The sequence below is a fragment of the Pongo abelii genome, chromosome 10 (assembly GCF_028885655.2).
Source record: "Pongo abelii isolate AG06213 chromosome 10, NHGRI_mPonAbe1-v2.0_pri, whole genome shotgun sequence".
NCBI classification, from domain to species: Eukaryota; Metazoa; Chordata; class Mammalia; order Primates; family Hominidae; genus Pongo; species Pongo abelii.
The window spans coordinates 109,584,023-109,609,284 of record NC_071995.2 but is presented as its reverse complement, the minus strand read 5'-3'; positions in this window follow the sequence as shown (position 1 = coordinate 109,609,284).

Here is a 25,262-nt window from a genome sequence, read left to right as displayed (position 1 = left end):
CATTCAAACCTGCCTTCTCCTGGCTCCCTCCCTGTGGCCCAAAGCAAGCTGATGGGCGGCATGTTCTATTACTAAGAGTTTCCCCAGGCTGTTGTATAACCCTGGTTGCCACACAGCAGGAGGGAAGGCAGGGACCCAGGAGGCTGGGCTCCCAGCTCTGAAAAAGATGACAACTTCCCTCCAAATCTGGCTGGCTACAGGTATGACCACTTGATGGGCTACCGCACCTAGTTCCCTTCCCTTCCTTTGTTTCCCTCACTTCCTTCCTTCCTTCTTTCCTTCCTTTCTTTCCTCCTTCCCTCCTTCCTTCCTTTCTTCCTTCCTTCCCTCCCTCCCTTCCATCCTTCTTTCCTTTCTTCCTTCCTTTCCCTCCCTCCATCCCTCCCTCCCTCCTTCCCTTCCTTCCTTCCCTCTTCCTCCATTTCTTCCTTCCCTCCTTCCTCCCTTTCTTCCTTCCCTCCCTTTCTTCCTTCCTTTCTTCCCTCCCTCTCTTCCTTCCTTCCTTCCTTTCTTCCCTCCCTCCCTTCCTTCCTTTCTTCCTCTCTCCCTCCTTCCTTTCTTCCTTCCTTCCCTCCTTCCTTCCTTCCCTCCCTCCTTCCCTACTTCCTTCCTCTCTTTCTTCCTTCCTTCCTTTCTTACTTTTGTTCAAGGACTACTGATTCAAAACATGGGCCCTGGAGCCATGAGCTCAAGTCTAGCACCAGCCAGGCACAGTAGCTCATGCCTGTAATCCTAGCACTTTGGGAGACCACGGCAGGTGTCCACCTGAGGTCAGGAGTTTGAGACCAGCCTGGCCAACATGGTGAAACCCCGTCTCTACTAAAAATACAAAAATTAGCTGGGTATGGTGGCAGATGCCTGTAGTCCCAGCTACTTGGGAGGCTAAGGCAGGAGAATCGCTTGAACCTGGGAGGCAGAGGTTGCAGTGAGCCAACTTTCTGTGCCTCAGTTTCCTCATTTGTAAAATATGAATAAGAATAGTTATTCATTCTCTGTCTAACAAAAAAAAATAGTCTGACCTTATAGAATTGTTGAGAAGATTTAATAACTTACTGCACAGGTAGCACTTCGAACAGCACCTGGTGCTTCACAAGTGCTGTGTAAGTGTTTGTTATTATTGTTAAATGGTGTTGAAGGAGCAGCTATGGTGGGTGCTGTGAACAAACCTGTGAGCAAGTCCCAGATGGCCTCACAGTCCCTGGCCTCACAGAACCCACAGCCTAAGAGGGCAGACCAGCATTAAATAATTACACAATTAAGTGATTAGTTATTGTTGGCCTAACCACTGTGAAAGGCCATGAGTATATCTAAAAGGGAGACCAGATCTATTCTTGCCAAAGGGCAGGGGAGTCAGGGAATGTTTCCAAGGAGGAGAGGGAGTTTGCAACTGTGTCTTTATTGGCTTGTCCATTCATTTATCATTCATTGTCTGCCTCTGGCACCAGTGTGTAAGCTCCAAGAGGTCTGGGATCGTGTATATTTTATTTACTGCTGTTTACCTGGCATTGGGAGGCACCCCAACTATGTGAGTTTTTTTGGTTTTTGTTTTCTGAGACAGAGTCTTGCTCTATTACCCAGGCTGGAGTGCAGTGGCGAGACCTCGGCTCACCGCAACTTCTGTCTCACGGGTTCAAGTGATTCTTGCACCTCAGCCACCCAAGTAGCTGGGATTACAGACACGTGCCACCACACCTGGCTAATTTTTGTTTTTTTAGTAGAGATGGGGTTTCACCGTGTTGGCCAGGCTAGTCCTGAACTCCTGACCTCAGGTGATCCACCTACCTCGGCCATGGAAAGTGCTAAGATTACAGACCTGAGCTACAACGGCCGGCCAGTAACTACGTTTGGATCAATGGATGAATGAATGAAAGGATGTTGCATTGGAGACCAGGATAAGTCAGTGCAAACCACGTGAACAAAGGGATGAAAGAGCACCCTGAGCAGAGGAACCGGCAAGTGCAAAGGCCCTGTAGCTGGAAGGGGGTCGGAGTGTTTCTGGAAATGAAGCAAGGACACGATGTCTGGAGCTGGCAAAGGACAGCCACAGAGAGACTAGAACAGACCACCCAGGACCTTGGGGACACAGGGTGAAGTCTCTCCACCAGGCAGAGCTGCCATGTGAGGTGATCCAGGGTGTTAGAGAAGCTGGGGTTCAGGTCCCAGATTCTCCACTTTCTGGCTACAGGCAAGTCAATTAACCTCTATGAGCCCTGGCTTCCTTCTTTGCAAAGGGGATGCTAATAGTAACCTATAGCAAGGGGCTCAGGGAGGATGATGGAATTGAGGCACTTAGCGCAGTACCTGGCATAGTGCAGGTGGTGCTCATGAAAGGTAGCTGTGGTTATAATAACAATATCACTATGATCAACCCAGGCCTCATGGTTCTCCTTTTCTGTCCTCTAAAGCTCAATTACCCCCTTAAGGAGGGCTCTCTCTGTCCAGTCCAGCCCAGGGACAAAGCTGTTCCCAGCCCTCCCAACTCAGAACAGGCCCCAGGTTCCCAAGGCCCTCCTGGGGCTGTTCTCCTTGAAGTTCCCGCAGCCAAGACTATAAGATGGTTCCCTCTGCTCAGGGCAGAATCTGCCTCTACATTGCTAAGCAACCAACCCCCATCCAGATGCCAGCTGCACCCCAGCCGAGGGATGACATCAACACTCTGAGAAGGGTCTCCTGGGGGCATTTCCAGGACTCAAGCTGCAACCAGGGCTGTAACAGGAGAGAGCAGAGGCAAGGTGACCCCCCTGGCACCAGCTGGTCCACAGCCCTCAGTGAGAGTCAGGGCGCAACATAGAAAGCCACAGGGTCCAAACATGTTCAGACCACAGCTATACAACTTACCAGCTGTGCAGCTTTTGTCAAGTCACCAAACCTCTCTGAGCCTCAGCCACTCATCTCCACAATGAGCTGGCCAGACCTAACTGCAGATTCATCATGAGGATGATACAGAATGCTATACGTGAAAATGCCCAGCACAAGGTAGGTGCCCAAACAACCTTGAAATTTGAATGCGTCTCCAGGGGTGAGTCCACCAACCTTGTCACCCATCAGTGGTAACAAAGATAAAACTCCTTAGCCTGCCTAACCTGTCCCCTTACCTGATCCCCCAAGTTTCTTCTCTCAAATTAATTACCCCCTAGTTCAGGGCTTCTCAACCTCAGCACTACTATTTTTTTTAACAGCTTTATTGGCATATAATTCCCATACATTGCAATTCACCCATTTAGAGTATACAATTCTGGCCAGGCGTGGTAGCTGCTGCTTGTAATCCCAGCATTTTGGGAGGCCAAGGAGGGCAGATCGCTTGAGCCCAGGAGTTCGAGACCAGACTGGCCAACATGGTGAAACCCAGTCTCTACTAAAAATACAAAAATTAGCCGGGCTTGGTGGCACACACCTGTAATCCCAGCTACTCGGGAGGCTGAAGCAGAAGAATCACTTGAGCCCAGGAGGTGGAGGGCCACGATTGCGCCACTGCACTCCAGCCTGGGCAACAGAGCAAACTCTGTCTCAAAAAAACAAAAAAAACAGACTCCTTACTCAAAAGTGAATTGATATCTGAGACCATGTGAGATAACGCCTTGGACAGGGGTTTTCTGAATCCTACAGGGTTACACAATATACTCCCACAATTGCAGATAGGTTAGTTAAGAGTCACACAGATGTAGATTCAAGTCCCAATTCTGTCACCATGTTTGGTATTGAGGTTTGACTCAATAAATAAAAATGTAAAGCTTTGAGAAGAAAGAAGAGGCTGGGCACAGTGGCCCACGCCTGTAATCCTAGCACGTTGGGAGGCCAAGGCAGGAGGATCCCTTGAGTCCAGGAGTTCAAGACCAGCCTGGGCAACACAGTGAGAACTCATCTCTACCGAAAAAGAAGAAGAGGAAGGAGAAGGAGAAGGAGAAGAAAGAAGAAGTGGAGAGGGAAGGGTAGAGGGAGAAAGGGAAGGAGAGAGGAAAAAGGGGAGCAAGAGAGGGAGGGAAGGGGGAGGGGAGGGGGAGGGGGAGACAGAAGGGGAGGAGGAGAGGGAAGGGGAGAGGGAGAGGGAGAGGGAGAAGAAGAAAGGGGAAGAAGAAGAAGGAGGAGGAGGAGGAGGGGAAGGAGGATAAAGGGAGGGGGAAGAGAGGGAGGGGGTGAGGGGAAGGGCCAGGGGAAGGGAAGGGGAGGGGGAAAGGGAAGGGGAGGGGAGAGAGGGAAGAAGAAGAAAGAGGAAGAAGAAGAAGAAGGAGGAGACTGGGGAGAGAGGGAGGAGGAGGGGGGAGGGAGGGGGGAGGGAGGGGGAGGGAGAAAGGAAGGGGAGAGGAGAGGGAGAAGAAGAAAAAAGAACAGGAGGGGGAGAGAGGGAGGGAGAGAGGAGGAGGGAGGGGGAAGGAGGGAAAAAGGGAAGGGGAGGGGAAGAGGGAGAAGAAGAAGAAGAAGGAGAAGAAAGAAGAGGAAAAAGGAAGAACAAAGAAGGAAGAAGCTTATTTCTTTCTTAACTAGGCCTGGTTATGGTGGTCAAGGGTATCCTCTCAGCCAGATGCACCTCCATTCAGGGCACTCCCACGTCACAGTTCAAGATGGCGGCCTTCAAGTTCCAGATGCCAGAATAAAAGAAGGGATGAAGAAGCAGTGACCTCTTAGAGAGAGTGTTTCAGAACCACTGCGGGACTCTTCCCCCGACATTCTTAGCCCATACCGGAGTCCCATGGCCACAGTTACCCACAAAGGAGGCTGGGAATTTCTGGACAGCCATGTTCCCTGGTAAAATTGGATTTCTTTTACTTTGAAAGAGGGAAAAAAATGGATGTTGGGAACATGGAGCAGTCTTTGCCACAGTTCTCTAGGCCTCAGTGTCCTCTTCTGTGAACTGCGGGTAACAATAGTTTCACCTCACAAGGTCGTTGCAAGAACGAATTGAGTTAATGGGTATAAAGAGCTTACTAAGTGGCAGTGAATATTAGTAATTATGATGATGATTAGTAGAACATCTTGATAGCAAATTAGCAGGAGGAAAAAGAAGTCACTGTTTTCTGTGCCAAAGAAGGGTGTGACCAGGTGAAATCGGGCTCGTTGATTTGGTAAATGTGGGCACCTCCCTAATGACAGGGAACCGCCCAGAGAAAACATTCAAGAGCAGCTTTAATGCCCAGAGAGCAGTCAAAGGTAAATTCGTATCTCCCTTTGTATCCAAGAATCGAGTCAATGTCCTCAGGGACAATTTGTGCTGCTAAGGGAGCCAAAGGTGGCCCTTGAATTAACTCACACAATTCGTTTGCTTCTCAAATCTGGTTCCCAGGGCATGGGTGAAGCAGGGCCTGGCCTCCCTTGATAGTAAGTGGGGCTGGGGAGTGAGTGGTTGCCATCAGTTGAAGGGACCACAGGACACGGCTGGAATCTTGAGCCTTTCCAGGGAGTGTCTGGTGCTCTCGTCCACTGAACTTGGACAGAAAATCCTCTTCTTAGGAGCAGACAAAATTTTTCTTGGGAGAGAAAAAAAGTGTTTTGTTATCTTTTCTGATTTCAAGATTAGCAATTGGTCTAGCAAAATCCCAACATACTAACATGTATCCAACAGGCCTTGTTAGAGGCGTGTGAACCAGAGCAACTCCATCTTGAATAGGGGCTGAGTAAAATGAGGCTGAGACCTACGGGGCTGCATTCCTAGATGGTTAAGGTATTCTAAGTCACAGGATGAGATAGGAGGTAGGCAGATACAGGTCATAAAGACCTGGCTGATAAAACAGTTTGCAATAAAGAAGCCGGCTAAAACCCACCAAAACCAGGATGGCGACAAGACTGACCTCTGGTTGTCCTCACTGCTACACTCCCACCAGCATCATGACAGTTTATAAATGCCATGGCAATGTCAGGAAGTTACCGTATATGATCTAAAAAGGGGAGGCATGAATAATCCACCCCTTGTTTAGCATATCATCAAGAAGTAACCATAAAAATAGGGCCTCTAACAGCCCTCAGAGCTGCTCTGTCTATGGAGTAGCCATTCTTTTATCCCTTACTTTCCTAATAAACTTGCTATCACTTTACTCTATGGACTCACTCTGACTTCTTTCTTCTGAGAGATCCAAGAACCCTCTCTTGGAGTCTAGATCGGGACCCCTTTCCAGTAACAGCCTCAGGAGTGTCCTGGAATTCCACTGGGGGTTTCTCAAGATGTAATGTGCACCAGGGCCTTGTTAAAAATGCAGGTGTCACCATGAGTTGCTAATCATTGACATGAACAATGGGTGTACAAAGGTTAATTATAATATTCTGAGCCAGGGAAGGTGGCTCATGCCTATAATTCCAGCAGTTCGGGAAGCTGAGGCAAGAGGATCTCTTAAGCCTAGGAATTCAAGACCAGCCCTGGCAACATAGCAAGACCCCGTCTCTACAAAAGAAATTAGAAAATTAGCCGGGTGTAGTGGTGCACACCCATAGTCCAAGCTACTCAGGTGGCTGAGGTGGGAGGATCCCATGAGCCCAGGAGTTTGAGGTGACTGAGCCATGATCGTGCCACTGCACTCCAGCCTAGGTAAGAGAGGGAGACCGTGTCTCAAGAAAATAAAAAATAGGCCAGGTGCAGTGGCTCACGCCTGTAATCCCAACACTTTGGGAGGCCAAGGCAGACGGAGCACTTGAGGTCAGGAGTTCAAGACCAGCCTGGCCAACATGGTTAAACCCCATCTCTACTAAAAATACAAAAAAGTAGTGGAGCGTGGTGGCACATGCCTGCAGTCCCAGCTACTCGGGAGGCTGAGACAGGAGGATCACTTGAACCTAGGAGGAGGCAGAGGTTAAGGTGAGCTGAGATGGTGCCACTGTACTCCAGCCTGGGTGACAGAGCAAGACTCTGTCTTAAAAGAAAAGAAACAAAATAAAAAATTGTGGCCGGGCGTGGTGGCTCATGCCAGCACTTTGGGAGGCCATGTTTTATAACATTTTATAAGCATTTTATAAGCATTAATTCATTTAATTCTGACAATAACCCTATGAGATAGGTACTATTATTAATCCTATTTTACAGATATGGAAAGTGCTAGAAATGGAAAAAATAGGAGGATAAAAACAAACACCTGGCCGGGCGTGGTGGCTCACGCCTGTAATCCCAGCACTTCTGGGAGGCCGAGGCGGGCAGATCACGAGGTCAGGAGATCTAGACCATCCTTGCTAACACAGTGAAACCCCGTCTCTACTAAAAATACAAAGAATTAGCCAGGCGTGGTGGTGGGCGCCTGTAGTGAGCGGCTCATCCCAGCACTTTGGGAGGCCAAGGCGGGTGGATCACGAGGTCGGGAGATCGAGACCACCCTGGCTAACACGGTGAAACCCCGTCTCTACTAAAAATACAAAAAAAAAAGTTAGCCGGGTGTGGTGGCGGGTGCCTGTAGTCCCAGCTACTCGGGAGGCTGAGGCAGGAGAATGGCGTGAACCTGGGAGGCGGAGCTTGCAGTGAGCCAAGATCATACCACTGCACTGCAGCCTGGGTGACAGAGCGAGACTCCATCTCAATTAAAAAAAAATGTAATATTCTCTCTACTTTCATATATGTTCAACATTTTCTACAACAAAAGGTTTTCAATTTAAAAATATATATTTAATGCAGGTAGCAGAACCCAGCCCCAAAAACTTCTCAATCTGTAGCTCAGCGTGGAAAAGGAATCTCTTTTCGTGCCCACTTGTTTCAATACAGTTAGAAAAAAAACACTTAGACTGGATTCATTTTGTAGTAGATCTATTGGAAGTGCTTTATAAATAGTAAGATCATCTCATACCTGCGTGTCATTATTGCACCATCTTACAGATGAGGAAACTGAGGCATACATAGGTGAAGTGATTTGCCCTCTTCTCACAGCTAGCAAGTGGCAAGGCTAGGATATGAACCCAGGCAGCCAGGCTCAGAAACGAGGTTCCACCCTCTATCTCCTCTGCCTCTTACGGTTCTGTGAACAACCTCTATTGACATTCTAACTAGCTCCTTTTAGACTTTTTAAAACTCTCTAGTTTTCACATTCATCTATATCTGCATAAAGATTGTAGGAAGAACAGGCCGGGCGCGGTCCAGCCCCTGGTCCTTTTTTCCTCTGGTCCTTTTGTTACTTGGGCTTGGAAAGTTGGGATTTTCCTTTTGATTTAGTTCTAGGAAGTCAGCGTGAACCGACCTTAGGTTCCCTGCCTCCAGACGCTATTCTCCTGCCTCAGTGTCAGCAACAAATTCCTAGTGGATTTTACCTGGCTATCTCAGGTATCCCAGAATATCCCAGAGCATCCCAGGAAGAAGCACCTCCTTGAGTTTAAAACACTCACACACCATCCACCTCCCCGTCCCAGTCACTGTCTAACCCCCTTCCCCTGCTTTGCTTGTTTCCATTGCTGTTATTTTTCTCTGCTATTATATATTCATTTGTTATTGTTTACTTACCTGCTGTCTGTCACTCCCTATAGCACATGAGCTTCATGATGGCAGGGACCTTGTCTCCTGTTTTCCTTGCTGCAGTACAGCCCCGGCACCTTGCACAGCAACTGACACACACTAGGTGCTCAATAAAGCACTGAGTGCATGTGTGAGTCAATGAGAAGTTGGGATATTAGGACAGCTTATGTCTGTGAGCTGGGCCCAGGCTAGCCCTCCCAGAGATGATGTTTCACAAAGGTCTCAGCTCAATCCTGAAATATAAGGACTCAGAATTCTCAAGGCCAGATGGTGTTAACTGCCTTCTGAAAGTGTCTGAAGGCCAGGCAGAGTCAGGGAGGGGTCTCCATTTGGCTGCAGAGGACAAAGAAGTAAAATAATTCAGCAGAGACCAGCTCAGTTGCACCAGATGAGATCCAGGCAGCAAGGGAAGGAGGGAATTCGCCAAAGATGCTCCATTTCCTCAGCCACACACACATGGGTTGTCCAACAGGTGAGATGACAACGATGATGATAATGATGATAGCTAACATTAATGTAATGAAATATTTACCAGATGCTGTTCTGAGCTTTTTAATACATTCATTCATTTCACCCTCACAACATTACCTCTGAGGCAGGTAATGTGGTTATCCCCATCTTACGGAAGGGTAAGTTAAGGCACGGAGCAGTTAGGGAACTTGCCAGGGTGACAAGGCTTGGAAGTAGCTGAGCAGGAATTGGACCAGGTGACCCTCGGCATGTGTCAGAGCAAAACATCTCATTGTCACCTACCACCCAGCCAAAAATGCCCCAAACGTTTCAGGTCCCAAAACCAGGGCCAGGCTGACACAATACTGCCCTCTTGTATCATGAATTCCCATTCAGACCACATATTTGCCTTCATGCTGCCGAGGCAGGGTAGTGGCTACAGCCTGAGCCTAGGGTCTCAATGTTTTCTCGGCTGTGTAACCTTGAACAAGTTGCTTGAGTTGCCTGAACCTCAGTTTCCTCAGCTGTAAAACAGGATGGTGATTGTACCTACCTCGTAGGATTGTGAGGAGGAATTGAGTAATACAAAGGGTATAGCACAAATCTTAGCTCATAGTAAGCATTCAATAAAAGTAGCTATTGGGGCGAAGCACAGTGGCTCAGGCCTGTAATCCCAGCACTTTGGGAGGCCGAGGCAGGCAGATCACTTGAGGTCAGGAGTTGAAGGCCAGCCTGGCCAACATGGTGATATGTCTCTACTAAAAATACAAAAGTTAGCCAAGCATGGTGGCAGGCACCTGTAGTCCCAGCTACTCAGGAGGCTGAGGCAGGAGAATCGCCTGTATCCAGGAGGCAGAGGTTGCAGCGAGCCGAGATATCACACCATTGCACTCCAGCCTGGGGGTACAGAGTGAGATCCATCTCAAAAAAACAAAAACAAAAAACAAAAAACAAAACAAAACAAAACAGCAGGGAGCCGTTAGCACTGCAGCCCTAAAGGAGACAGGAGGGAGTGTTTTAGAAGAGGAGGCTTCCAAAACCAGACCCAGTGGCTGTCCTGGCTGGGAGAGAGGCCTGACTGAAACTGTGGCCTTCAATGGAAGAATGCATGGTGTCCCCAACAGAAGGAGCTGGGAAAATGAACATCATGAGCCCCTCCCCTCTTGCCCTCTATTCCGTCCAGGTTCCCAATTGGCCAAATTCACCCAAAAGCAGAGGGCAAACTCCCAGGTGCCGAGAAAGTGGAGGGGGCAGGGAAGGGATCTGGGGAGGCCACCAGAAGACACCCAGGACTGCCCAGGGTCACACTGCTAGTTAATGGCAGAGCCACAATTCGAACTCAAGCCATCTGGCTCCAGCACATACTCAGCTGCAGATGGTGAGGTCTAAAGACCACCTAACGGATGGGGCGCACCCCAACACAGCTGGATCACAACCTCAGTTAAACTGGTGTTTGGGTCAAATTGCATGCTTCTCATTCATGAAACTGGGTTCCTTCCAGAACTTTCTGGACCTTATTTGATCCCTGGTGAGAGGGATGCCACAATGGTTAAGCAAACACAGTGAAAGCCTGTTTGCAGTCAGACAGGCTTAGGTTCAAATCCCAGCTCAAGGCTGGGTGTGGTGGCTCATGCCTGTAATCCCAACACTTTGGAGTTCAAGATGGGAGGATTGTTTGAGCCCAGAAGTTCAAAACCAGCCTTGACCAAGAAAAATTTTAAAATTAGCCAGACGTGGTGATGCATGCCTGTAGTCCCAGCTACTTGGGAGGCTGAGGCAGGAGGATCACCTGTGCCCAGGAGGTCAAGGCTGCAGTGAGCTGAGATGGCTCCATTGCACTCCAACCTGGGTGACAGAGTGAGACTCTGTCTCAAAAATAAATAAATAAGCTGGGTATGGTGGTGCACACCTGTAGTCACAGTTGCTCCGGAGGCTGAGGTGAGAGTATCACTTGAGCCCAGGAGTTCCAGGCTGCAGTGAGCCATGTTGGCACCACTGCACTCCAACCTGGGTGACAGAGTGAGATCCTGTCTCAAAAAACAACAAAATCTCAGCTCAGCCACTTCCTAACTAAGCAATGAGGGATAAGTGATGTCACCTCTCTGAACCTCAGTCGCCTCATCTGAGAAATGGAGCTAATGGTAATAGAACAGTGAGAGTCCTGGGGGACAGATCAGCCCAGAGTGCCTAGCACATTGCTGGCACTTATTGTGCAGGGAGGACACGTTGCTGTTTTTTGAGGTTTTTGTTTGTTTGTTTTTTGGTTTTTGTTGTTGTTGTTTGTTTTTGTTTTTGTTTTGAGGCAGTTTCCCTCTGTCACCCAGGCTGAAGTGCAATGGCGTGATCTCGGCTCACTGCAACCTCTCCCTCCTGGGCTCAAGCGATTCTCATGCCTCAGCCTCCCAAGTAGCTGGGATTACAGGTACCTGCCACCACGCCGGGCTAATTTTTGTATTTTTAGTGATCTGCCCGTCTCCCAAAGACCTGGGATTACAAACAGCCACTGCACCCAGCCACGTTGCTGTTTTTATCCCCGCCCAGCCTTGATCCCTGTCTGCCCTGCACTTCCCACCTGCCAGCCTGCTCCTCGACCTTGCCAAAACCCTCCCGCCTTCCACAGGATCAAAGTCAGAGAAATTAAAAGCCCAGCAGGATCCCTTAAGACTCAGCCAGCTTAGCAACCCAGGCAATTAAGAAATCTCTGGGATTTGAGTTCTGAGCAAATCGGATCTTGAAAAAAAATGTCCCCAACTCAAAACCCCTCTGAGGAACTAAATCTGATGCCCCGCAAAGCTATTTTTTTCAAGTCTTTTGAATTCTTGAAAGGTAAGAGTTGTAAATATGTGCATCTCAGATAGGGCCGCCCAATCCTCCAAAGGTTTCAAGGTCAACGGAGATGTTAAAAATACAGGTTCCCCAGACAAATGCAAACTGAGGGGCATTCTACAAAACAAGTGGTCTAAACACTTGTAAAATATCCAAGTCTGCGGAGGCCAAGGTGGGAGGATAGCCTGAGCTCAGGCTGCCCTGGGCACCATGGCAAGACCCCATTTCTAAAGGAAAAGAAGAAGAAGGAGAAGGAGAAGGAGAAGGAGAAGGGGAAGGGGAAGGGGAAGGGGAGGAAGAGGAAGAGGAGGAGGAGGAAGAGATAGAAGAAATAGAATGTCAAGGTCATGAATGATGGGGGTGGGGGGTGCTGAAGAACTCTCAGATTAAAAGAGATAGGCTGGGCATGGCGGCTCATACCTGTAATCCCAGCAATTTGGGAAGCTGAGGCGGGTGTAACACTTGAGGCCAGGAGTTTGAGCCCAGCCTGGCCAACATGGTGAAAACCCATCTCTAATAAAAATGCAAAACAATTAGGCGAGTATGGTGGCACGCACCTGTAGTCCCAGCTGCTCGGAGGCTGAGGCATGAGAATCGCTTGAACCCAGGAGGCAGAGGTTGCAGTGAGCCAAGATCACACCATTGCACTTCAGCCTGGGCGACAGAGTGAGACTCTGTCTCAAAAAAAATAAAAGAGAACGAATTTTTTGTTCTAATATGACTAAAGCAATGTGTGATCATTAAAAAATAAAGGGGTGGTGACAATTAGGGAAACTTACCATGTACTGTGGATTAGATATTCGTATTGATGCTAAGTATCCTAAATTTCATAATTCAGTGCTGAGTTATGTAAGAGAATTTCCTTGTTCTCAGGAGATAAGCTCAGGTAAAGAGGCATTACATTTGTAACTTCTCAAATGATTCAGAAAAAAATAATACGCATATTTATATCTGGAAAGTGAGAAGTGATAGAGCAAATGTGATGAGCTATACATGACTCCTTGGAACTATTCTTGCGACTTTTCTTTAAGGGTGAAATTATGTCAGTGAAAAGTTTTGGTTTTTGTAAAATGCAGATCCCCAGGTCACTCACGGGACTTTTGGAGCAGCCCAGGAATCTGCATTTTTAGCACACTCCCTAGGGCAGTTGGGCACACAAGAAGCCTGACATGGGAGCTCTGCAGACATGCAAGCCTACATTCCCAGAGGGCAGAAGCACAGCCCGTAAGGTTCTTACTCTCTGTCCCTCCCTGCTGTTCCAGGCAACAAGCAAAGAGCCACACATGGAGGGCTTTGCAAACCAACAGCGTGAGAGGTTCATCCAGATTTTTGCCAAGGGCAGAGCTAGCTCTGAGCCTCTAACCAACTCATCATTACATGACTTAAAATACAATTTGCTGAAGACAATCTTCTGGGAAGGCAGACAGAGAAAGAAAGAAACCAAGGGTCAAGGAGGAGGCAGCCAAGACAGGATAGAGGAGGACCTGGAAACCAGAAGGCTCCTGTGAGTGTATGCATCAGGGGTAGCAGTGACATTGCTTGGCTTTAGCCCTCCTTAGTCATTTTCATTTGGGGACATCAGCAGCAGCTGCCATTTCTTAATGCATGGGAGGCACCAACAACTCTGCCTGGCATTGGTGTTCAAATATGCCAGGGGGCTGCCTCATGAATGCAGGGCTGCTTCTCACAAACAGAGCCTTGGAAAAAGTGACTACACCCCACAAGGCAATTAGGAGAAAAACAACTCAGGCAGAAGCACAGCCCAGCCCAGCCAGGGGCTTGCAAACCACTCTGACCAGGACTCACAATAAGGAAGACATTTGCATCACAATCTAGTGACACACACACAAACACACAAACACACACTCACACTGTGATGGGCATGAAATGCTCCATTTCCTTTGTTTTTTTTTTGTTTTTTTGTTTGTTTTTTTTTTTGAGATGGAGTCTTGCTCTGTCACCCAGGCTGGAATGCAGTGCATGATCCCAGCTCACTGCAACCTCCGCCTCCCAAGTTCAAGCGATCCTCCTGCCTCAGCCTCCCAAGTAGCTGGGATTACAGGCACGCACAGCCACACCCAGCTAATTTTTGTATTTTTAGTAGAGACGGGGTTTCACCAAGTTGGCCAGGCTGGTCTCGAACTCCTGACCTCAAATAATCCTCCCGCCTCAGCCTCCCAAAGTGCTGGGACTACAGGAGTGGGCCACTGTGCCTGGCCTAGTCATCTTTTTGTTTTTGCTAATGAAACCTTAGGTATTGGATAGGCAGAGATTCATTAGACATAAACAATGACCCACTTCTAGCCAAGGAGGCATAAGGGGAAGGCTATTCCTGGGGCTTCTGCAGAATTTTTTTTTTTCCTGAATTTAACTGCAGAATTTTTTTTTTTTCTGAATTAAAATAAATGTGTGAGGAGCTGCTCTCCACACCTGCTTCCTTTAGAGGTGGTTGTATGAGGATGTGATACCTGGCAGTGGCAGCAACAGCCATTCTATGACTATGAGGAGACATGGCCAACATGTCAAGGGTGTCAGAGAGGAAATACATGGAAAGAACCTGGGTCATTGATGAAGTTGTTGAGTCATGAACTAACTTTGAAATCACCTATTACCAAATCCATTATGCAAAAAAGGAACCCCTAGTATTTAATCCATGTTTAGCCAGGCGCTCTTTTACTTGCAGCCAAAGACAGCCCAAAGGACACACTAACCATCCTCCATGCTTCACAGGCATAGCCCAGGCAGGTGTTTTCAAAGCCACGGCTGATTGAAATCAATGTAGTAGGTCATGACCAACATGAAAATAAATAAAATAGTATAGATAATATGAGAATGCATGACACATAGAAAAGATAAGTATCGTTTCTCAAAACTCTTGTCTGACTTATGTGTGTCCTGCGTTAGGATCCCCAGGAAGCAGACTCTAAGATAGAATTTAGTGTTCAGGGGATATTTGAAGGAGCCCCCTTGAGATCACCTCCTGCGGAAGGAGCGGAGAGGAAGCAGGAGTGGGTAGGGAGAGAAGTTGACCTGAAATGCAGGTGCAACACCATCTTAACCAACCTTGCCAGGAAACAGGAAGTTAAAATGGCTGTTCAGAATTGTCTAGATTGGACCAAGATGGCCAGACCTTTGTATATCCCCTAATCAAAATTACTAGACATGGGACATCCCAGGAAATTTATGTGACGTTTGGCAAGGTGGCCTTCTGCAGGTGAGGCAGGGGCTCAGCCCAAGGACCTGACACCTGGATGCTCTCTGAGGACACCACTTTCAGCAGCTGGAACAGAGCTCTCCTTAAAAGGAAATGGAGCAGCTGGGCACAGTGGCTCATGCCGGTAATCCCAGCACTTTGAGAGGCCAAGGCAGGTAGATCACTTGAGCTCAGGAATTCTAGACCAGCCTGGCCAACATGGTGAAACCTCCTCTTTACTAAAAATACAAAAATTAGCTTTGCATGGTGGCACACACCTGTAATTCCAGCTACTTGGGAGGCTGAGGCAGGAGAATTGCTTGAACAGGGGAGGTGGAGGTTGCAGCGAGCTGAGATCATGCCACCGCGCTCCAGTCTGGGTGACAGAGTGAGACTACACCTCAAAAAAAAAAAAAAAAAAAAAAGTGAATGCATGTTGGTAAGGTCTGCCACAGTCCATGTTAGATATCCCTTTCAGCCCTCATTTCCTTAGGGGCTTCCATGTCAAAGACCCCGAGGCAGGAGCAGAGGCATTGATCTGGAACAGATTCACATCCATGACAGACATCACTAGTCAATTACAGCAAGTTTCCCACTGAGCAAGAATGTGGTTTCACAATGTATCTCAACAAAGTATTCCATGTACCCATTACCAACCCATTAGAATTAGAACCTGAGATAAAATCTGGTTCCTGCCCTGACCTCTATACCAGAGGATAATAAAGAAAGCTGATAGAAGGTTATTGCTGGTTATTGCTCTGCATTTTCAAAACACTCTCTGACTCATGCCATCCACCCCTCCCTCCCCACATTGGATGTGTCCTCCTTCTCTCTGCCTATCTAAATCCCACCCATCTTTCAAAGAGGCTCAACTCGGAGCAGAGATCCTGTCTTAAAAGACCCTGTCTTAAAAATAAATACATAAAATTCATTTTAAAAAAGAGGCTTAATTCAAACCTGACTCCTCTAGGAAGTCTCCCCTGGGTATCCCAACCTTGTCTAAAATTATTCACTGAACCCACTGACCAAACTTGACATCACTCCAAGTGGGATAACCGAACATTGAGTGCTTCCTAATGTGATGCGAACAAGAATCCCTATAAAGTGTTCTTGCCCCATGTGACTCTAATCCAGCCTGTAGAGTAACTACTTATTTACAAGGAATATGGAGCCCAACAATAAATAACACCTGGAATGTAATTAGCAAAAATCTAGAATGTTGGAAACCGAAGGCAAGGCTCCAAGGTCTTCAGCAAGTAAATGACATTTTAAAAAACAGGAAGAAATTTGTAGATTTGTATCAGTTATCTATTGTCCACAATAATACTATATAATAAATTACACTAGAATTTAGTGATTTTTTTTTTTTTTTAATTTATTTTGAGACCGAGTCTCGCTCTTGTTGCCCGGGCTGGAGTGCAATGACACAATCTCGGCTCACCACAACCTCCGCCTCCAGGGTTCAAGTGATTCTCCTGCCTCAGCCTCCCGAGTAGCTGGGATTATAGGCATGTGCCACCATGCCTGGCTAATTTTGTATTTTTAGTAGAGACGGGGTTTCTCCATGTTGGTCAGGCTGGTCTCGAACTCCTGACCTCAGGCGATCCGCCCACCTTGGCCTCCCAAAGTGCTGGGATTACAGGTGTGTGCCACTGCGCCTGGCCTATTTTTTTATTTTTATTTATTTATTTATTTTTTGAGACAGGTTCTCACTCTGTGGCCCAGGCTGGAGTGCAATGGTGCGATCTCGACTCATGGCAACCTCCGGTCCCAGGCTCAGGTGATCCTCCCATCTCAGCCTCCTGAGTAGTGGAGACCACAGGCGCACACCACCATACCCAGCTAATTTTTCTATTTTTAGTAGGGACAGGGTTTCTTCCTGTTGCCCAGGCTGGTCTGAACTCCTGGGCTCAAGTGATCCAACCACCTGGACCTCCCAAAGTGCTGGGATTACAGGCGTGAGCCACTGCGCCCGGCCAAATTTAGTGATTTTAAAATAACAATTATTATTACACAAGAAGCTGTGACTCTTTTGGTCTGGGCTAGGTTCAGCTGAGCTGGGCTGGGCTGATCTCATGTTCTGTGGTCAGCTGGCGGGTCAGAAGATGGGCTGGCCTAGAACGGCCTCACCTGGCACAGCTCTTCTGCCCACAATCGCTTGTCCCACAGCAGGATGCCTGGGCTTGCTCTCCTTGCTGAGGCAGGGGTCCAAGAAGCATGTAGAATCACGTAGAGGCATCAAGGCTGGGACCGAGACGTCACTCACTTTTACTTCTGCTGCATTCTATTGGCCCAAGCAAGTCACCTGACCAAGCCCAGCTTCAAAGGTTGAAAATAGACTCCTCCTCAACAAGAGAAGACGCCTTCACCTTGCCAAGGACGTAAATACAGAAAGAGACCATTTTTTGGCAATCAATCCGCCACAAAGTAGAAAGAGACTAAGTATATATCAATCAATGCAATGTGTGCCCTTGCTCAGATCCTGACTTCAACAGACCAACTGCAAAACCTTATTTTTGTAGTCATTAGGGCAGATTGAACATAGAATATTGGACGGTAACAAGGAAGTGGGTTTTTAAATTTTATTTATTTATTTTTTTGACAGAGTTTCACTCTTGTTGCCTAGGCTAGAGTGCAATGGTGTGATCTCAGCTCACCACAACCTCCACCTCCTAGGTTCAAGCGATTCTCCTGCCTCAGCCTCCCGAGTAGCTGGGATTACAGGCATGAGCCACCATGCCTGGCTAATTTTGTATTTTTAGTAGAGATGGGGTTTCTCCATGTTGGTCAGGCTGGTCTCAAACTCTCGACCTCAGGTGATCCACCCGCTCTCAGCCTCCCAAAGTGCTGGGATTACAGGCATGAGCCACAGCACCCGGCTTAGGAAGTGTTAATTCTTTAACTATGATAATGGTATTGTGAATATTTTCTAATGCGTTTATTGTTAGAAATACATATTACATTCCGGGTGGGGTGGCTCACGCCTGTAATCCCAACACTTTGGGAGGCCGAGGCAGGCAGATCATGAGGTCAAGAGATCAAGACCATCCTGGCCAACATGGCAAAACCCCATCTCTACTAAAAATACAAAAATTAGCTGGGCGTGGTGGCGCACACCTGTAGTCCCAGCTACTCGGGAGGCTGAGGCAGGAGAATCACTTGAACCCAGGAGGTGGAGGTTGCAGTAAGCCAAGGTCGCACCACTGCACTCCAGCCTGGTGACAAAGCGAGACTCTGTCTCAAAAAAAAAAAGAAGAAAAAAAGAAATATGTATTACAGTGTTATGATGTCTGGAATTTATTTAAAGATATTCCAGGCTGGGCATGGTAACCCATGCCTGTAATCCTAGCACTTTGGGAGGCCGAAGCTAGAGGATCGCTAGAGGCCAGGAGTTTGAGACCAGCCTGGGCAATATAGCAAGACCCTGTCTCTACAAAAAATTTAAAAAATTAGCCAAGCACAGTGGCACGTGCCTGTGGTCCCAGCTACTCTGGAGGATGAGGTGGGAGGATGGCTTGAGCCCAGGAGGTCAATGCTGCAGTGAGCCCTGATCATGCCACTGCACTCCAGCGACAGAGTGAGACCCTGTCTCACAAAAAAAAAAAAGAAAATAAAACATAGATATTCCAACAAGAACAGCAAGAAAAGGAAGTAGAGTATGTGTAAGGGGTAGGAGATGTAGTAAGAATGGCAGAGGGTTGGTAGTTGTTAAAGCTGCGTAATGCATACCCAGGGGTTTATGGTACTATCTTCATGATGTTTATATGTGTGTGTCTGAAATTTTCCATTACAGGCCAGGAACGGTGCTCAGACCTGTAATCCCAGCACTTTGGGAGGCCGAGGCGGGTGGATCACCTGAGGTCAGGAGTTTGAGACAAGCCCGGCCCACATGGTGAAACACCGACTCTACTAAAAATACAAAAATTAGCTGGGTGTGGTGGCACAGGAGAATCGCTTGAACCTGGGAGGCAGAAGTTGCAATGAGCCAAGATCGCCACTGCACTCCAGCCTGGGTAATGGAGTGAGACCCTGTCTCAAAAAAAAAAAAAAAAAAGAAAGAAAGAAAGAAAGAAATTTCCCATGGTAAGGAATGTTTAAAAATTATTCATCAGTTTTATTTCCCTCGTGTAGTTTCATAAAGTGTGATGTGATTATCATATAATCATGATAATATGGTGTTTCAAGGACATTGCAGAAAAAGTCTAGTTTGGTGCCACCCTGTCTTTAACATCTGTCAAGCACTTGTTAATCTCCCATTATAACAAAGTGAGAGCAGGCTCAGGCTTCGGGGCTCTTGTCCTGAACAAGATATGGAAAGAATATCACATCATTGCTTGATTTTCATACCACTTCTTTGTTATTACCTTCTCTCTACTATGAGTGATACTGTTTTGCATTTATAAATAGTAATAAAAAGTTCTCTTTTCAAATAAATTAAAGCTATAAAAAGTAAACTGGCCAGGTGTGGTAGCTCACGCCTGTAATCCCAGCACTTTGGGAGGCCAAGGCAGGCAGATCACCTGACACCAGGAGTTCGAGACAAGCCTGGTCAACATGGTGAAACCCCATGTCCACTAAAAATACAAAAATTAGCCAGGCGTGATGGCACCTGTAATCCCAGCTACTCAGGAGGCTGAGGCAAGAGAATCACTTGAACCCAAGAGGCAGAGGTTGCAGTGAGCCGAGATCATGCTACTACACTCTAGCCTGGGTGACAAAGCTAGACTGCATCTTAAAAAAAAAAGAAAAAATGAGGCCGGGTGCGGTGGCTCACGCCTGTAATCCCAGCACTTTGGGAGGCCGAGGCAGGCAGATCACGAGGTCAGGAGATCAAGACCAGCCTGGCTAACACGGTGAAACCCAGCCTGTACTAAAAATACAAAAAATAAGCCGGGCGTGGTGGTGGGCGCCTGTAGTCCCAACTACTCGGGAGGCTGAGGCAGGAGCATGGCGTGAACCCAGGAGGCGGAGCTTGCAGTGAGCCGAGATAGCACCACTGCAATCCAGCCTGGGTGGCAGAGCAAGACTTCGCCTCAAAAAAAAAAAAAATGAGTAAACTTATTTTTTAAATATGATTAAATCAGTAATGGTACAGATGTTGGCTACCCACTCTAGCAAGTAATTCCAAATCTCACTGGCTTTACATAATAAAGTTATGCTTCTCAAGTCACAGCCCAGTGCAAGGCAGTCAGAGTCTCGGTTCCACAGAGTCATTCAGGAACTCAGGCTCCTTCCAGCTACTGGCTCTGAAACCCCCCACACCTTGGGGTCCACCATGGAACCTTCTGCGTTCAGCTGGCCAACTGGAGAAGTGAGAGAGAGGCTGTGGTGTCATGTGGAAGGATTTGGGAGACCAGGCCTAGACATGAACACTTCACTTTAGCCCACATTCCATTGGCTAGAACTTCATCACATAGTTCCACTTAGCTGCAAGAGAGGCTGGAACTTTAAAGCACAAGCCCAGGAAGAAGACGAGAATGGTGAACATTTAGTATTACCTCTGCCACTGCAGTCCTCAAATGACAAAAAGTTGAGAAAAACAAGTCTATAAGATTAAGCCCCAATTCCTCAGTGTGGCACACAAAGGTCTATCACTCAGGGTTCAATCAGAGATCCACTGTGAGCATCAGAGAAGGGATTTATTACAGGGTTTAGACCTTACACAATTGTGGGAGCTGGTAGAGGACTCTATTCACTAATGTTGTCTCTGGGTCACTTATTAATATTGTCTCTGGGTCACTTATATCGGCTGTCAAGGAGGAGGCTGGACATGAATGAGAACTAGGACAAATTGGAACCTTGAGGATGAACTGGGAACCACAAGGACAACTGAGAGCACCAACTGGAAGCTGTGTCCACAGTGTCTGGGGCTCTGCATTGACCTTCTTAGCATTAAAAATATGGCTCAGTTTCATTCCCACCTTCCAAATCTCATACAAATTTCTCCTGTGGCTAATGCCAACCCAGAACCATATGGAGATGGTAATTCTGGAAAAGTGGTTCTAGCCTAGCTGAACACAGAACAAGCCATTCATGGGCCTGTGCAGCATTCTAGCCTCACCCCCCAGCACTCCCCAGCTCACATCTTCTACTCCAGCCATGCCAACGACTTGCATTTTCTCAACTACACCAGATGTTTCCTCTCTTGTCCATGCTGCTGTTCCCTCTGTCTGGAATGTTCTTTCCTGCCACCATCTTATGCCTCGCTCTTCCTCAACCTTCAAGATCTGTTCAAATGCCACCTCCCCTAGGAAGCCTTCCCTAATGTCTCCAGCCAGAAATGGGAGAGTGGTGGGGCCACAAATGCAGTAGAAGGTTGTGCAACTTGCAATCCTTCTGCATAACCTTTCAAATCTTCCACAAAATCACTACATGTACTAAATGCTGAGTGTGACTGGGTGTCTTCTCAAAAATAGTGGGGGGTGGGGATTTTAACCTGGCTTTGACTTGGGGTGGGAGCAAGATAGCTCACACAGTCACAAGAGCCCTGAGACCAGGAGGAGTATGAGGAAGAGAAGAGCAAGAGGATATAAGATACAGGAACAGGCAGAAATTGACGGGAGGCTTTAAGCTGTCCACAACTTGGAATTTGGGTCTATGCCATGTTTAAGTAGATCTCAGAGGAGAAGGAGCACCATGTTACACAGGTGTGGTAGATCGGATTATCTTTCTTAATTCTTCATTCCCTTCTGTCATATGACCTTGAAATGCATGAGAGTGAGGAAGGTCTATTTCCCTTTCCTGTTGATGTCAGGCTTGGCAATAGCTATAGATAGTGGCATAGATTTTTTGCCAATGGAACGTGTGCAGAAGTGATGTGCTAGCTCCAAGCCAAGGTGTTAAGAAACATTACACGTGTCTGCTCATCCCTTTGCATTTCTGCTAGCCACCTTGAACCTGCCTGAGTAGTTGCTGACCGAAGAGGATTAAAAAAAAAAAATGTAGAAGAAATACATGGAACATACCAGAACCCAGCTGCAGCCAGGAGCCAAGCCCAAGTGATTCCAGCAGACCTACGGTTCATTCGTACATTCACAAGCAAGAAAATCAATGTTTGTTGTTGTGGCTTTTTAGTAGTATGTGAAATGTCGTTCATGTACTGTTAAATTCACCAATGTAAACAGTATAATCCAGCAGTTTTTAGCATATTTATAGCTGTGCAACCATCACCACAATTAATTTTAGAACATTTTCATCACCCCAAAAAGAAACCCTATACCTATTGTATTAGCAGTCTCTCCCCATTCCTTTTCCTTTTTTTTTTTTTTAGAGAAGTCTCACTCTTATCCCCAGTCTCTTCCCATTTCTGTTTGTTGTTTGAAGCCACTAAGTGGGTTAGAGAGGTACTTGTTACACAGCGTTATTGTGGCAATAGCTGACAGATACACAAGTATTAGAGATGTGCTCAGTGTAAACAAGTCCACAATTGTACATTTCCCTTGGAGAAGCTTAGGATAAGAAAAATTTACCTCCCCAGACCCCCTTATACACAGTCACACAATAACATGTGCTCAGACACACTGTCACTTTCACACATTTTTATAAATATATCACACACCCACACTCATAGACTCACTCATTTCCATGGATACAATCAAAGATCCATATGCAGACTCCCATGCACAGATTCACAATTACACACTGTAGACGCACACACCCAGATAGCAATTTCCCAAACTCCAGTCGTTCAAATGACACAACTCAATTTTTTTCTCCATATCTGTACATCACATGTGCTCTTATTTCCTTAATTTTTTCTTTAAGTGACAGATATTTTTGTTTAAATAAATTCATTTTTAAAGGAAGCCACTGATGAGTCCTATACATAGATGATCCTCATCTTTTCTGTTGGCTTTTGCCCCTTCTTTCCACCACACTCAATCCTTTCTGTTATCAGGGAGGTTGGGAGAATCCGATGCCACCACCTCCAGGAAGCCCCCCAACCAGTGGCATGCGACCCATGCAATTGCATAGGACTCTGCCCTTAGAAGGACCTCATGCTTGCCCTTAGGAGGCCTCATGTGATCCACTGTCAGCACTTGGAAATTCTTAGTCATTGGTGAACAAGGGGCTCTGCATTTTCTTTCTGCAAATGGCCCCACAAATTATGTCCTTCTCCTGCCTCTAACCATGGAGTCTTTCAGTTCCCATCGGCTTCCTGAGGTGGCAGCTTCTTACCTGGAAGATGAGCTGACCCAGGGCAGGGCCCCATCTCACACAGTCCAGACCTCAGGGTCCAAGCTTGAATCTCAGCTCCATTTACCAGCTGAGTGAGCTTGAGCCAGCCTGCCCTGACAGCCACAGGACCCAGGACAAGAGTATGAAGGGAGGTTCACAAGTACATGCCACCACACCAGCTAAACATCTTCATGGGATAAATCAAGCTTACAGTTGTCAAATAAAATGCATTTAACTTTCTTTTTTATTTATTTATTTTTTTTGAGACGGAGTCTTGCTCTGTTGCCCAGGCTGGAGTGCAGTGGCGCAATCTTGGCTCACTGCAACCTCCACCTCTCTGGTTCAAGTGATTCTCCTGCCTCAGCCTCCTGAGTAGCTGGGATTACAGGTGCCTGCCACCATGCCTGGCTAATTTTTGTATTTTTAGTAGAGATGGAGTTTCACCATGTTGCCTAGGCTGGTCTTGAACTCCTGGACTCAAGCAATCTGCCCACTTTGGCCTCCCAAAGTGCAGGGATTACAGGTGTGGGCCACTGTACCCAGCCAAATTGTTTAATATTTCTAAATGATCCTCTTGTTGTGGTAGTTATATATTGCTCCTAACAAATTACCATAAATTTGGCAGTTTATTTACTATCTCACCATTTCTGTGATCAGGAATCCAGAAATGGCTTAGTTGGATCCTCTGCTGCAGGGTCTCATAAGGCTGCAATCAAGGTGTCAAGCCAGGGCTGGGGTCTCATCTGAGACTCACCTGGGGAAGGATCTGCTTCTAAGGTCATACAGTTGTTGTGCATCCAGTTCAGGCTGTCAGACTAAGTGCCTCAGTTGCTTGCTGGCTGTTGGCTGGAAGTCATCCTCAGTTTCTAAGCACATGGGCCAACTCCTCTGGTGGCTTACTTCATCGAAGCCAGCAAAGAAGAACATCAATTGGAAGAGTCTGCATGTAAGACAGCAGTTACAATCCTCTGCCATGTAGTCACAGACGTGAAATCCTATCACCTTTGCTGTATTCTATATGCTAAGAGCAGGTCCCAGAGCCCTCCCATACTCCAGCAGAGAGGATTACACAGGGGTATGAATGCTAGAAGGCAGGGATCACTGGGGAGCGTTTTAGAATGTGTCCCCTACAGTTGTCTTGTGCAGTTGTGCAAAGATTACACTGATGTGTGAGGACTTCCAGAACCACAAAGTGGAACACAGAAAGAAGCCTGTCTCAGGCTGGAGTGCAGTGGCGCAATCTCAGCTCACTGCAACCTCTGCCTCCTAGTTCAAGCAATTCTCATGCCTCAGCCTCCTGGGTAGCTGGGACTACAAATACATGACACCACACCAGCTAATTTTTGTCTTTTTGGTAAAGACAGGGTTTTATCATGTTGGCCAGGCTGGTCTTGAACTCCTGACCTCAAGTGATCTTCCCACCTCGGCCTCCCAAAGTGCTGGGATTGCAGGCATAAGCCACCACGCCCAGCCAGAGAGGAAGAATTTGGTAAATTAATTCACTGGTCTTTGCTCTTATCTAAGTGCCTCAACTTCTTAAATTATCCTTGCCCCCTATAAGCACATTCATCTCCAACATTGGCAGCAGCCCAATCTCCAACATTGGCAGTAGCCCAACCCATGAACTTTCACTGCATTAGGACACGGTTGTTATTTTGAGGACCTAGTCTAAGGGATGTGGAGAAGCTTTTCTCTAGAGTCGAAATCGTATAAGTCATGAAAGTGAGGGTTTTGGACTGTAGGTTGTGCCATGATAGTTCTGAGTACCAGGCTCCAAGTGACAGACTCCAAGTGATGGAGGCCACATGTGTTTTTTAAATAAATTCTTTGTGTGTGTACATTTGTGATTTTCAGGGCTGCTTGAGTATCCTCACAACATGGCAGCTGGATTTCCGCAAAGCAAGTGATCCAAGAAAGAAAGAGCAAGATAGAAGCCATAATGTCTTTTATGACTCAGACTTGGAAATCACACACCATCATTTCTGCAATATCCATCTGGTCACACAGGTCAGCACTATTCAGTGTGGAAGGGTGCTACACCGTTGTAGTAAGCAGAATTCTAAAACAGTTCCCAAGATCCCACCTCCTGGTGTACATACCCTGTATACTCTCCTCCTTTTGTGTGTGTCAAGACTTACGAAGATAGTGGGATATCACTCTTATGATTATGTTATATTATAAAGCAGAAAAGATTTTACAGAT